Source organism: Tauraco erythrolophus, chromosome 2 (assembly GCF_009769465.1).
Source record: "Tauraco erythrolophus isolate bTauEry1 chromosome 2, bTauEry1.pri, whole genome shotgun sequence".
NCBI lineage: Eukaryota > Metazoa > Chordata > Aves > Musophagiformes > Musophagidae > Tauraco > Tauraco erythrolophus.
In genome coordinates, this window is record NC_141466.1 from 71,060,159 (window position 1) to 71,075,859 (window position 15,701).

At 45.3% G+C, this 15,701-nt stretch overlaps 1 protein-coding gene across 2 annotated transcripts in view; it reads right to left on the reverse strand.

Annotated features, from left to right (window-relative positions):
* EXTL3 (exostosin like glycosyltransferase 3) overlaps nucleotides 1-14,685 on the reverse strand; it is a 137,353-nt gene extending 122,668 nt beyond the window's left edge. For both annotated transcript variants that reach the window (XM_086624328.1, XM_086624320.1), the window contains exon 1: nucleotides 14,652-14,685. The gene's annotated coding sequence lies outside the window, so the exon portion shown is untranslated. The remainder of the gene's footprint in view (nucleotides 1-14,651) is intronic.
* Between the last annotated feature and the right edge of the window lie 1,016 nt (nucleotides 14,686-15,701).

Below are 15,701 nucleotides of genomic sequence, written 5' to 3' on the forward strand. Positions count from 1 at the left end.
AGCATAGCTTCAATTAACAAGCTCTATTTGCAAGGCCAGACTCCAAAATGCTCATCAGCATCCAATCATCTAACTGTTGCTTAAAAGACCTACCATTATAAGAAGGAATTGAGTATCAGATGGCTGAACAACTAATCCTAGCCAGATGCTAAAACTACCAGCAAATAGGTCAGTCACATATCCTGCACCATTCAGGGTCCTCCAATGGGGAACAGTCACGTACCACCACTCAGGCACCTGTGAAAATGGTTTGAGAGGTTCCTCGCAGCCTCAAATCCATTTGCCAAATGATACTTCATTTGGTGGTTCAGAGGAAGGCAAAGCACAGCCCACCTCACTGCTGAGAAGCCTTTTCATTGCTATCTTTCCAAATCATGTCATGCAACAAGTAATTCACTCCTACACATGTAGGAGCAAAAATGCCCTTCAGCATTAATAACAACTCTAAATTACTATAATCTTAATAGAAATAAGATCATGGAAATTTTATTATACAACTCTGCAAATTACTTAAATCAAGCAAAAAAGTACAAAGTTAAATTAAGACTTCTTTCCTGCTCTACCCTTCATGCCGGCCTGTGAGAGTACACACAACAAAACTAAATACAGCTGTTAACTTTCAGATGCAGTGTAACAGCTATTTATTGCCCTACGGAGGATCCAAGCACGTACCTCAAAAAGCAGGTGCCAAGGATAAGTTATTCCAGGTACTTTAAGAGACACTGGTCTCAAAAGAGAGTGGTGACAGATACCATCTTTGGAAAGATTCAGGACTGTATCGTACTGAGCCTTCAGTGCCGTCAATGACCTTTACAGTAACACAATAAATATTTTAGCATATAATGAATTTGCCGCATTACATTTGTTCCCTGGGCTACCGAAGATGAGCTAGGAACTGCTCAACTGTAGACACAAAGCTCCCGCGAAGCTGAAAGCTACAATGGAGATCTTACTGCCTGCATCAAAACTGCAGCAAAAAATGTGGGGGGGTGAAGAGAAAAAAAGGTGGCTTTGAAAAAAACAACTCGTGAGTTCACCACTTATGTAAGCTTCCACCTGACTCACTATACCAGGACTGGTCCTGAAGTTGTATCTTTATTGTTTTGAATCGCAAGATTCATTCATGCCAGCAAAACCCCCCTCAAAGATAACCTCAAAAAACCACAAGCTTCCCAGGAGTTTGAAGGACGGGCTGCATGGTAGCTCTGAAACACAAGGCAAGTTGCACGTTTTAGCTCCAGTTCTGCCGTCCACTCATTCAGATGATTCACACAACTTCAGACACCTCTTTGCATCTCCATTTCTTTGCCTGCTTGGACATGCCAGTGCTTTGTAATTTTGCAGTAGCATCTTGAAAACACATGGAGTTGTCCATATCTCCTCAATCCAAGGAAAGGACATGCCACAGTTTCTTTCCAGATACCCCTATCTCTGCAGAGGGTAAAACATCCACAGAACACATGAAGCCAGCAGATACCAGCACTGTGTCTGCTGATCTATGTCAAAACATCAGCCAGCCAGATTGTCTCACTTTTTCAGATCTCATTTTCAACAGATTAAGAAACATTATCTCAGGGGTATGGCAATGGGCCAGAACACAGGGGATCATTTCAAGATATCTGTAATAGCGCACAATTAACAACAACTCCTCAATTTTGTCTTATGACCTCACTCATTAGGAAGAGTTTTTAACACCCTCAAATAACATCTTTACAAATGCTCCCCCCCATGTGTCCGCCAAGTCTTTCCTTATTGCCATTACAAGCCCGAGGCTTCTCTTTCTTCCCCTTGAGATGGCATCAAGGTAAGATCTTAATTTTCTCTACCATCTGCAATGAAACTGCCTGTGCACACGTGCCAAACAAGCAAGATTACACCATTAATTTCAGCTTAGTCAGCTCATGCCACAGACTAAGTCAATATTTGACAGATATTTAGCAAGGACTACAATTTATTTAAATTCAGCACATTGTGCCCACAGGAGCAGATACAGCAAAGGATGAGAGACACCAGGACATGCTACTTGGGATTTGAGGGACAAACACTAGAGAACCACAGACTTCTTTCAGCTGGAGACCTCCTGTTTTCAAAAAAAAGGGGTTGAGGGAATGGAAGGACCACTGTCTCCTGAGATCAGTCCTCCAAAGCAAGCCTGCTTCATGAGAAACAACCAGCCTTCCTGCGAACAACACTATATGTGAGTGAGAACATCTCATCTTTCAGAGGGGCAGGGTTGCTAAGGCAATCAAACAAAAGGCCTGTTGTCTGAACCAGTCCACAATTTCTCAACACATCCCCATCATTGCTAGCTATAGGGCAGTTCAGCCCATACAAGGAGCTCCAGCTAAATCCAATCTCCGTCGCAAAACCATGCATCTCTGAGCGGTTCTTAAGAGCAGTTAATGTTTTCTGGTATCTTCACAGCTGCTCTACAGCTGGCAGGGAACAAGGAAATTCTGAGGAAAAGGATTTATGTGGAAATAATGCCAAAGAGGAGGAAGTCAAGTCAGTAAGCAGAGTGTAAGGAATGAAATAATAACAAACAGAACAGATTAGGCAGAACTTCGTCATAAATCGCAACTGGCCCAGTACTCTTACTCTTGGTTTTCAACAGAAAACGTGTAAAAAATAAGAAATCATCAATTGCAGGACAGTCTCTCAGCTTCCCATCCCCTTCTGCAATTTTTTATAAGCTTCTGAAATCCAGTTGTTTCAAACAAGCACAGCCCAGCAGATATCGATGCTGTGAGTCAGCAACATCTCTTCACAGATGTGAATTCTCCCAAAGTGACTGTTTTCCAGAGCAACATCCCCAGACCGAGCGCGGCATCAGCACAACTAGCTCTCCGAGTTTCCTGACAGCACTGTTTAGAGGAAGAAAGACTGCTGAAACCAGCCAACATGCCAAGTTGGTTAATGTCATAGCAAAGAAATAGGTTTACCCCAGATTGTGTCAACTTTCATATGAAGCTGCTCCAAGTCAGAAGACAGACGCTTTTCCCTTTTCAATACAAAAAGCTAGAGAAAATAGGAGCAACTCCTTCAGCTGCCACTTCAGTTTCTCACAATAGCATCGTCTTCCCTCCTCCATGATTGCAGGCAGATACTAAAGCTTCTGGATCTCTCTAACCCTGTTGCATGTGATGGTTCATCCTGCTAGTTGGCAAAGTTCTTTGCTCACATGGGCCCTGGGAAATAGTGCCAAAACTGAAGACTGAAGGAATAGGTCAGTGAAAAATCCCAATAAACAGAGCATCCCAGGGGAAAAAAAAAAAAAAAAAAAAAGGTGTTGATACAAACCTCCCTGTTACACAACCGACCACAGACAAGTCCCCTGCTGTCAGCAGATACGAAGCATTACACGGGTCAGAGCTGCCACCAGCAGAGAAAGCTGCTCACAAGAAACAAAGTTCCATGCGTGAAAACTAAGTGTTCTCTGTTTTGTACATAACTGTCTGGGAGAGGAGAGTCCAAACACCAAGTAAACAGTCCACATGCAGCCCAAACCAGCTGCGGAGCGTGGAGTTTCCCACCCAGCAGCATCCCTGGGACTTCACAGAAAGCTAATGTTGCTCAGTGGAAATGCCTGCAGACACAAGATCCAAATTCAGAAGAAACCCTATTTTGCATTGCTGCAGCTCACCAAAGGCATGGTTTTGGTTTTAATCCAGTGGTGGAGTAAAACTTAAAAATAAAAAGATACATATCAAGGTTTATAGCAACAAAAGGGTTATAGCAACATTTCCTCTTGTCCCTGGACAAACTCTTCAGCTACAGAAGCTGAAGGAAATCACACCGACAGCAGTGGACACACATACGTATCCTGCATTTGAAAGCACAAAGAACAAAGCTCTGCTGAATCTGGGAATTAGAAAGCCTGACAGATTTAACTCTGGTTTATCCCCTGGCAAATTAGCTACTGTTTAAACATAGGGCTTGGGCATTACATCATCTGTTTTCAGGGGGTTTTTTAATTATTTTTTTTTTTTTAAAGCTCAACCATTCTTGTGTTCACAGCTTGAGGAACATCATTCATTCCTAACAGGCTCAGGAAAATGAAGAGGTGGATCAAACTCTTTGCAGGAGCCCTGTAAGCAGGGAAGAACACACCTAAACTGCTTTGCAAGTTCAAACAGTAGAAGATCTTATCTAAGATTTAGCAGGAAACACAGAGTGCCCCTCAGGTCTGTCTATTCAGATTCAAGGATGAAAAGCCCACTTTTTCAAGTTATGACGTGCAAAAACCAGCCTGATTAGGGGGCTGAAATCACACACACACTTCTGCTCACCCAGTTCCAGTTCAGGAGACATGTGGTTGGGTCCCATTTGATTCTTCCACTCATTTCTGTCATATATGCAAATAACTCCAACATTTCAGTCCTTCTAGGCACAGTGCTGGCTTAATGGACTAGACTGAGAGGCAGGGAAGGACCAGCTGCAAACTGAGCTACTGGAGATATTTTCAGTGCCTGTTTGCTTGTTTCAGGTTGGACACTCATTCTGGAGATTTGTTTTCCCTTGGGAGACACAGATCTCCATTACTGCAATTTTGTTTCTCAAAACTTGGCAGAACCCTAATTTTGGAGCACCTGCTCTTTGACGCTTGTTTCACAGAGCTTTCTTTGGTGTATTCAAAGGACCAGGCTCTTGCAGCCTCTCCAAGTACAGCTTCGGAAAACACATGGTGCAATGGGCTCTCATGTGAAAATTCCTACTTAAACGCTGAGTTGGTCTGAGAGATTTCACACAATCTGTTTTTCCGACCCTTCAATCTCAAGAGTTGTCAGATTTTAGAGAGGAAAGAGGAAGAACGCCACAAGAGACATTTTGAAAGGGTAAAAGGCAGAACCATTGGTCTCATCCCTGAGAACAGCAGGTTTCACAGACATGTAGTTTGTGGGGACTGAGGCCCTCTCAGATGTCTGATATTTTCCTACATACCAAACCCACTGTGGGCTGTGACCACAACCCAGTGATATCGAGGAACAAGATTTCACAAGACTTTTGCTAAAACTTTGTAAAAAAAAAAAATTAAAAAATCCACAAACCAACAAACAAAAAAAAAACTGATTTTTTTTTCCCCCCCCTAAACCTGGTAAGGTTCTATGACCTAATCACATTACAACCTCTTAAGCTAAAAAAAACCAACCCAACAACAAAAAAAATCAAATAAAAACGAAAACCACACCAAAACCCAAAACAGAATCCAACAACAAACCACAGCCCTTTCATCATCACGCCTCTACACACTCAAAAATACAGTGAAAATATTCTCCTTAGATTAATAAATAAATAAAACAGTATTTTGAAATAATACCAAGGAAAAGTAATTCTGGCTTTAAAAAAAAAACAAACACAAAGTTTCAGAAAACTACATCTGTGGAGTCCTGTTAAAGACAGCTTAACCTTTAAAAAAAGCCAGAATTGTAATGCACAGAGAAAAAATAGGCTTTGCTGTCAGAATGCAATTAAAAAAAAACAAAACCAAAACCAACTCAATTCTGCTCTATATCAAGATAGCCAGGAGCTGATCTGGGAGAAAGTCAAGCAAACACATTTTCTCTCCGAGATTCCAAAAGGTCATTGCAAACAATTACTAAAATGCAATACTAAAAACAACATATGCCAATTCTTTCTTTCAATTTAACATGATATCTTTATTGCTCTACTTATTACTTGGAAAGAGTAATGATTCCAAGGATCGCATAGCCAGTTAAATAATTATATGAATACCAGGGAACCATTAAAACTGCATTTCAAAGTGAGGAGGCCACACAACTGTTTGTTTCCTCTTCCTCTCTCTCTGCTTTTGCATAACACAGTTCACAAAACAGATCTCATCTGCAGTTAAACTTGGGCCAGAATGAAGACATTCCTTCCTATGTATGGGAAATAAGAGATTATTAATTTCACTTCTCGTAACAGAAGAGGAGAAGTCATAGTAAGAAGGCCTCGGAATAAAAAGTCAGGCAATAAAAAGAAGTGCTGAAGTCTGAAAAGATTTGCACCGATACTGCATGTCTCCCCAGTTGTCTCACTGCCAAGCAGCCTTCAAAATGGGGCATTTTCTTCTTTCAGTGCAAGTCCAGGCCCCATGAACAGGAACTGCGTGTGTCAGCACAAACCTCAGCTTCACCCAGCAGCTTGTAGGAACTGAAAAATGAGCATCCTATTCAAGTGACCTTCACAGTCACATAGAACGGCGAACTATTCTTGTCCGTTCAGCACGTCCACTTGTAACAAGTCGTCGTTGTTGTCCCCCTGCCTCATTAAATTACCCTCGTTGGTCCTGAGCAAACTCTAGATTTGCAATATAGATAAAAGAGCACTGGAGCAGACCTCTGACACTGCACAGCAGCTCTGTCATGATCCCACTCTACATTCCATACTCTACTCCCATTCAACATCTGCCTAAGCCCTTGCAATGCTCAGCTGCTCCTGTCACTGCCAGGGGAAGGGGCCAAGCACATATAAGAATGTATTCTTGCCTACAAGACAGCTGGAGAGGGATTTTTGACAAGGGCCTGTAGTGACAGGACAAAGGGTAATGGCTTTAAACTGAAAGAGGGGAGATTTTGATTAGATCTAAGGAAGAAATTTTTTACATTGAGGGTGGTGAAACACTGGAACAGGTTGCCCAGAGAAGCTGTGGATGTCCCACCCCTGGAAGTGTTCCAGGTCATGCTGGATGAAGCTTTATGCAACCTGGTGTAGTGGAGGGTGTCCCTGTCCATGGCAGGGGGATTGGAACTAGATGATCTTTAAGGTCCCTTCCAAGTCAAACCATTCCATGATCCCATGATTCTATACAGGCATTGCCCTCCCTAAGTGGCAGGTACCCATCTCAGCCATCTCCTCCAGCAGCAAAGCAGCAGCAAGCCCAGCTTCTCACTACTCTGCCTCTCGTTTTGCCTTCTGAGTAACAGAAACAGACTAGTTCCTACCCAGCATCTATCCCTCACAGCCTTGGGGCAGCAAAATTCAGAGTATCAGAGCTGGGTAAAAACATCAGAATACAGAGATAGCCCTTGCCCTGTGCCAAGTGAGCGGGTCTCCTCCTCAGCACTGTCAATGCTCAAATCTCATGTCTTGGGAGAGCCAGGTTGGACTCAAGACAGGAATATCTCAAAGCAGGATCATTAAGATAGTAAAATAACAGTAAAAGAGACGGGGTGTCTAGCAACCTCCCCTCCAAATCCTACTACTAAAGGAACCTCCCACCTCCCCCCACAAAACCCACAAGCAGTTTGCTGTTGGATTATCAAACTGAACCACCTCGCTGAGGCATCACATAAATGACAGGGACTGCAGAGCTGAGAGAGGGAAAGGGACCAAGGCCATCCCTTCCAGCAGCAAGCTATGGAATCAGTTCAACCATGTCACGAATGCCAGCTCCAAAGGTCAGTGTCAACAAGTACTGAGCAGTACTTCCCTACATCACAGCAGCACTGCGATAGACAACGATACTATAGACACATTATCCTCTATTTCCTACAGATTTATAAAGCACAGAAGCAGGCGAAGGTGACGGAAGGGCTCGGGTAGAAACCCCTCCCTCCCCAAAGGCTCCACATGAACACACAAATGGACAGAACACAGTAAGAGTTAACACAGTGCTCCCTCAATACGCACACAACAGCTTTCGGTAAACAGGCTAAGAATAGGCACAGGGACAGCAAAGCGTCCAAGCGAGACACCCCTGCAAAGCAACATTAAGCTCACAAGAAACACTCGCAATACTGCTTTTGCTTTAGTCAGTTCTAAGAGGAGGAAATTCACTTTGGTTCTTTTTATAACACCTACTCTATTACATTTGTCAAACAGCTGCCACTTTCTGTCCCAGATATAGCTGCTTTCAGTGGCAAGCAAAAGGATCACCGCCGTGTCTGCGCATGTATTACAGATCAGAGATGCATATTAACACTGACTCGGGATCTGTCCAGAGATTACATGTCAGTCCTTCCAAGTCAATGGAATTATACAGACACACAAGTCGGTGCAAAGCCTGGGTCATACCTGTATAAACTACCCCAGAAGATGCTCTGGGCCTTGCTGCCTGAGAAACGTCACCTGAAACACAAGCTCAGTAAGGCAGACACGCAACTGATGCAAAAACAACTCCTGTACCAACAGCTCCTTTGACAAGGAAGAAATAATTGCATTGCTTGGCCTTTCTAATCAAAATCATCATCCCAGCAACGTACAAGTCATTTCCAGAGAAAGAGCAGGTCTGACTCCTGAAGGGTGGGGGGAAAATTACCTTTTGCACAAAAGCCTTGAGACATCTGCCAGCTCCAGCTCAATCGTTACTCCTAACTAACTACACCCTTGAGACACTTGCAAAAGGCTTGGTGCTATTCATCACTGCCACAAAGTAAAAACAAAGTCAGAAGACCCTGGAGGCAAATGTGAGAAACCAACTGGAAGATTTCTTTCAATCTTTTTATTATTATTTTCATTAAATCTTAATTTTTGTTAAGAATTCTAAGATTAACATTAACGATAACACTTTGCAGATGTTACTGATTCACTGCTTTCCTGTGAAGTAGCCTCAAACATGTTTTATAGGTAAGAGACATAAGACGTTTGCAGACTACCAGAGAACTCAACAGGAAAAAAAAAAAAAGAAAAAAAAAAACAAACACAGATCTTCTGGGGGCATCAAATCCTACCTACTCTGCTAGAAAGGAACCATGTCAGAATCAACTCTATGTTCTGCTTTTAGTAAAATCAGTAAAATAACAACCACCAGGACTTTTTTTATGAGATCATTACAAAGGACAGCTCTTGCCTTTCTCCAGGTCCTTGTTTTTGTTTCCTGATGCACGGTTGAGAACTTGGAAGGAAAGGCTTAACAACAGCTAATTGCCAGACGCCACAGTAATTAGCGGCAACTTTCAACGCATCCATCTCTGGCTGGTTTTCCGATAGCTGGCTCCTCCTCAATGCCCACATTCAAATGAAGGTACACAAGGTAGGCTGCAGATTCATTTACAAGCACCAAGGTCTTCCCAGGAGAGATGCCTAAGGAAAGAAATATCTTACCTAAACAATGCACGGGTTGGTTTTTCCCCTTCCCATTTGCCATGGGAAGGCTATCTTTATTAATAATCTGAGAATGATGTTAACCTATCCACTGACATATATTATTAGATGTACAATGCATTTCTGGAAGTCAATGGGCTCCTGTATCGCGTATTATCTCTGGTCAGCGAATTACCTCTAACTGGGGAAGACAGGGTCACGCTGTCCTGTCTTCCGCCAACCCACCGGTTACACATCATGGCTTCCACACTGCTACTCCACTTTTATCAAAGGTTTCCGGTCTGTTTTATTTGCAGACCCTTACAAGATTCCCTGCAGACAGAAAGGCTCCCAGTAGCGAATTCAGGACTGCTTTGCTTAGACTTTCAAGACCCCTCAAAAAGAGGCTCACATCATTACTCTATATATTTAGGCTCTGCTCTCAACTCCAAGGCTCCCCACTTGTTTGGCAGCTCTTCTCGTCACAAGCTCCAGTGCTCTCATGCCAACCTTTTCCAGGCGTCATCTGCATGTCAGCAGTACTCCACAGCATATACTCCACTCAACACCAACACAATCCAGAACACATCACTTCCCACTAAGTGCCTACACAGAGCAGGCCTGCAGTATAATTACTTCCTCATGCCCATAATAGAAACACTAAAAGACGTGTACAAATTTCATCCTGATGCACTCCTGCATTACATATGATGCGGAGGCATTTAATCAAGGGAGGAGAAGACAAAGAAGTCTTTCCCACGTTCTGTGACGTGCTTAATTTCATCACATTCAAATCTGGATCCAGAAGGTGGGGTACATACGGGATGGGGAAAAGAAATGCTTATCTTCACATTGAAAATTGAGACGTGTTGATGGGACAACAAAATGGAGGGCATTGATGGTTTTAATTGTATGGCCTTTACATAAGCAGAGGACCCAATTTCCACATTAAATTGCCAAACTTGAATCCATCATCTATTTGACCGGAGTTAGAGAGTACTTGACCTGTCGAGAAGCGTTCCTTAAGGAAGACAACACATGCATAGAACAATTTATTTCCTGCTCCATGGCATTTTGGCTTTCAAATAAACATAATTCACTTCCAAATGAATTCACAGATGACCATTATACTGGCGTAGATTTGAGATGACTACATAGCTCCACAATCCTTTCATGTTACACAGAAGGGCTCACACAATACAGTAAGAAAGCTCATCCTATAGAGTCAGATGTCAGAATATGCACTTCAGCACAGCAACACTCACACCAAAACGCAACAGGAATGGAAGCAAACCTCAGGCTACCTGTACTGCCACTATCCTCAAGAAGAAACTCAGATAAGAAGAAATCTGCAAGAATTTTGAATCATAAAAGAAAGCATTTTACGAAACAAGACAGATAAAAGGCTAACCAGCTGGAAAGCATACATTAAAAAGGAAATAAAAATGTTACTTGTGCAGTGGGAAATGTTATTAGCATTTTGTATTAGGAGAAACTTGAAAGGATTTCTTACGTTCATAGGTTAATTCCATGTTCTGATAATATTCTCGGGCAGCCATTGCATTAGAAAAGTGACACATGGGCAAGGGGGAGGGCAGTGGATAGACAGAAAAACATACACCCTCAACTCCAAGCAATGAGATCCCAACCATTTAAGAAACTGACTGTAAGGACAGAAATTTTAAAAGTCAGTAAAACACAACCCTTTAAAAACAAACAAACAAACAAAAAAAAATCCTTTACATCCATTAGTGGCTACAGATTACATGTTGGTTTGGTGTTTTAGGACTACCTCTGCCCAGACAAACATAAAGGATTGATTTGCTTGATTTATGAGTCTCCATTTTCTATCTTTCACTTATTTTATCAACGAGGGACAGGTCACTATGTAGCATTATTGGATTTCGTCAACACAGCCCTGAGAAACAGATGCCCACTCACCACGGGTTAACAGGGACAGATACCAGCAGAGGGAGCCCAGTACACCTACACATTTCTTACATGAAAGACTGGATTTCGTAAGCTTTCTCAGCAAATGCTAAATTAGAAAAAAATAATTAAAGATATTGTTTTAAAATTGCTATCGTCTTGTATGGAATGTCCAGCAGGTCAGTCCACTAAACTGCTCTTGCTGGTATCAGATGTCAATTAACTAACAGCAATGATTTTACAAAAATGGGATTTCAATTTGCACTTCAAAATTGGCCCTGCAACTGCTGCGTAATAACATCAGTTTACCTGGTTGGCCAGCGCTCAAGGCTTCCTACTGTCAAGCAATCCAGGGATCGATTAGCTGCAAGCCACAGAGCTGTACATGCTTCTGTCTTTATCCTTCCTAACAAACCCCAAAACCTCAAACTGGCTTCGCACCTCTTCTCAGGCAACATCCACCAACAGCATTTGCATCTGACAAACAGCTGCCCAAGCTGCAGGAGCCAAACTCAACCACGACAATCGCCAACAAACAGTACTTTCAAGCATTCTCCAAGAAGAAAACTACAGGCTCTTTGCTTTTGAGGATATGTTTAAATTGCAGCCTCAGAACTGCAAGCATTCTCACGCTAGCTTTAGCCCAGCAAGCATAGCCTGTGTCAGTACAGGTTATATGAGACACCTGGAAGTCCCAGCTGTGTCCCCCAGATCCCATGGGAATGCTTCCCTATTGCCCAGTCATATGCTAGCAGAGATATGCCTATCTGTACCAAAATGGCACAGATCTAAATATGCCTACGAGTATTCACTTGCCTTTTTCACAGGGAAGCAAACAAAAACCCCACATATTTTGCTCGCTGGGTGGTTAAGACATAGGAAACCCAGTTTGAGTTAGGATTCATTCGTTATAGTATCAGCAAAAATTCCACTCTGTGTTAAAACCCCAGCATTAGGAACTATTTCAAAATGTTCACAGTTTGTTCTTGCCCCAAAAAGGGGTGCCTAGCACAGATCACAGGTAGAGAAGTGAGACAACAAGAGCTGGGAAAACTGATCTGCTGATGAGGAGACAGGATCCAATGATCTGGAGGTCTCTTCCAGTTCCATGTTTTTGTGGGGATTCCAAAGCTGAAAAATTGCCTCTGGACTAGGAACCAATTCACATTCGACTGCTGTGATCTTGGCTTCAAACAACTGTGTGGTTGGCTGTGTTTCCCACCCCAGTGAAATCATTATTGTGGGCAGGGGGAGGAATATCCTGGGAAAACAGGAGAGGCAACTGGGAGAGGTAATAGGAGTCAAACAGCAAGGAGAAAAATCAGGCAGCAAAGACTGAAAGGAAAAAAGAAGAAATACACGCAAGCAGAAATAAAGAGACAAACTCTACAAACTTAAGATGATGGTATCCTGACATTTCAAGACATAATAGCCATGGAAAGCAGACTCAAGATGGGGTCTGACTCCACATACGCAAGAAAGCCCTGGGAATGCATCAACAACATTCAACTCTTTGGCTGAACAGATCAGATCCCAGAGATCTACACTACAAATATTCAAGGGAAGATGATGACGACAATGATCTTTCCCATCTCATCTTTACAGCACACAAACAGCCCTCGGATTTTGCCATATTTTGTTGGGAAAGAGCATAAATGAAGGCTGTTTCCCAACAATCATGTTGTTTTGCATTATTTGCTGCTTTTGCTCTGACTTGACAACTGCCAAAATCCATCCTCACATGCAAACAAATGAGAGCTAACAGTATCCACTTGAAAAATTAAAGAATTTCAGAAAAGTATTTTGGACTCCCCTTCTGCAACAAGATATCAAGAAGTTCAAGAACTGTCTGTACCACAGCTGAGCTGCCAGAAGAATTTGGCTGTACCGTGCTCAAATGAAGACAGTCAACTACCGCAGCTCCAGAATCTCTAACACTGAGCTGAACTGATGCAAACTCCCACTTCTGGAATGAAAAACTGAAAAAAAGAGGCACCCCAAAGCCGTAAGTGAATACAGAGAAAGCCACATGTAATGATGAGACTCTCAGATGATACACGAAGTTAAGGGATTTGTCTCTCCCCAACACCACATAATCAGACTGTCGTTCATTTCTGATGCTACTTCTGCACAGAAACTGGTTTTGGATTACTCATTACTTGATAAAATACGACAACGTAAAAACACACCCTGTATTCCAAGAATCTTACTATCTTACATACAACAGAAACATTGATCAAAATACATTTGTAATGTCTGTTTTAGACTAGACATCTCAGATATATAGACTTCTCCGCGAAAGTAGAAATATCTGTAGGATAATTAACTGCATGTGACACTCCTTTCAGGAAACAAAGTTATTTTATCTTTATACAGATGTTAGACTTGCAGCATGGAAACCCAGAAATTTTAAGGCCAAGCTATCTTATCGGGATATCAACACACACGATTTATCAGGCACATGCATAAGCAACAAGAGATCAGACATTAGTCAGTGAGACTCTCAATGTTCGAATTTTAACAGACACAGAAACAGAACAGCATATCTAGGATGTTTCTCAGCATCTTTGTGAATCCTTAATACCATTTTAACCATTTCCAGGTCCTCCAGGAGCTGGGTTTGTATCAGCATAATGGGGTGTTAGGCAGCTCAGCAGCAATGCATGAGGCCCACAGCCGTAACATTTTTGATTGAGGAAAGCCCCCTATGTTTTTGAGCGAGACCTCACGTGGGGAAAACTGCTGGGGAAAAAAAAAAACAACCACCAAAACCAAAAAACACAACGAATACACAAATAAACACGAACCTCAACTTCAGCAAACAATTCAAAGGAGCGCAAAACGAGCACACCAGAAACGCTGCGAAGCCGAGACAACAGCCTTCTCGTTTCTGTCCTCACCATCTCGCAAGGCGAAACCCCAGCAAGAGCAGCAAGGAGCCACGCACCGAGCCGGGGGAACTCGCTGCCACAGGCAGCGGCGAGAGCGAAGGCTTCGTCAAGTTTCCAAGACGTGGGACAACCCTGCGAGACCGCAACGAGCCCTCCGGGGTCAGCGCTTTCGGGGGCCGCCGAAGCCGGCCGGGGCGCTAGGCCTCGAGCCCCCGGCCACGACCCTCCTCCGAGGGGGAGGAAGGGGACGGCGCCGGCCGCGGGGGAGGCGACGGCTCCCCAAAGGGCAGGAGATGCCGCAGGCAGCCAGGGCAGACGAGCCGGCGGGGTCTCGGGGCCGCCTGCGCCCCGGCCCCGCGCAGAGTTAGTTGGAAGAGCCGGGACGGAGAGAGGGCGGCCGGGGAGGCGGGAGCCTGTCAGCGGCGCCTGGGCGCCGGGTGCCGTCGCAACCCTCCCGCCATGAGGGACCCCAGCCTGGGGGACCCCCCCGCAGCGCCCCTCGCCCTGCAAGACCTCCGTAACAGCCCTCCCCCTGCGAAGACACCCGCACTCCAACAGTGTCTTCAGCCCTGAGGGGACACCCCCCCTCCGCCCCCCCCTCGATGCACCGATGTCCCCAGCCCCCAGAGACCCTGCCCCGCCGGACTGCCCCCAGGCCTCCCCCCGCCACACGCCGCCTCAGGAGCTTTCCTCCGGACTGTACCACTCCCCCAGCCCCACGGGCTCCCCCAGGGGTGGTGGCGGGGGTGCTACCACCGTGAGTCGCTCTTCTCCCCCCCCTCCCGTACGTGGTACGGTCCACCCTACCTCTTGGCGCCCTCACTTCTCCCTCCTGACGGAGCCGCGGTCCCGGCGCCCGCTGCGCCGCCCTCCGCGAGTGGCTGGGGGGGGAGCCATAGCCGCTGCCTTGTCTTCCCGCTCCGTCCGCCCTCCCCTGCTCCCCCCCCCCCCCGTCCGGACACAGTTGGTTTGTTCCGAGAAGCCGGCCGGTCTTCTCCCCTAAACCGCTGGATCTCTCACGTCTTCGGCCATTTCCGACCGAACCGGCGGAAGTTGCCGAAGTGGTGGCGGAACTTAACGGCCTTATCCGAAGGATGGGCGGAGATAGCCGAACCGCCGGCGGAGGTAGCCGAAGGGCTAAAGGGGCGGGGAGCAGACGTGCGGGAGGAGACTCTCGGCTCCGGAACCTACCGAGAGCAGCCGAAGCTACGCAGCCCTGTTCCGTCTCCGGCGCGGAGAGAAAGGGCGCAAAGCCGCCGAGGGCTCGCACAGTTACCACTCGCCCTCTCCCGGTTCTGAGGAGGCGAGCAGAGCGGCAAACCGAAGGGGCGCTCTGCCCCTTTAAATGGTGGAGGAGGCGGACCAGCTGCTCCCTCCTCTCCGAGAGCCCGCCCGCTAGCCACTGCGCATGCGCACGGCGCGGCGGCGCTTTTCCCGCCTAAAGGTCCGCACATGCTCCCCTTCCCCTCTCCCCCTTTCCTCACCGAGGAGCCGCTGTGAGGGGCCGCCGTCCCCGCAGGACCCGCCTCACACGGGCAGCCCTGTCTTTCCAAAGGGGTCCTCCAGCAGCCTTGCGAAGCCGGCAGGGCAGCCGCGTCCGTTGAACAGCTGTGGTGAACACAAACATTGCCACCAGTCTGCCAGAGAGACGCACAGATGGTGACTCCTGGCAAAAGGGGTTATAAAAAACAACTATATTGTGGGAAGCTGATACAAAGACATACATAAACACACTGACCGTGGAGCTTGCTTACAGGTACTAAAAGACCACTCCAGATTTGAACGAGTTACAAAATTACATCAAGATCGAACCTGGAGGGTTTGCGTTAACAGCACAAATCGTTACTCGTTCTGGAC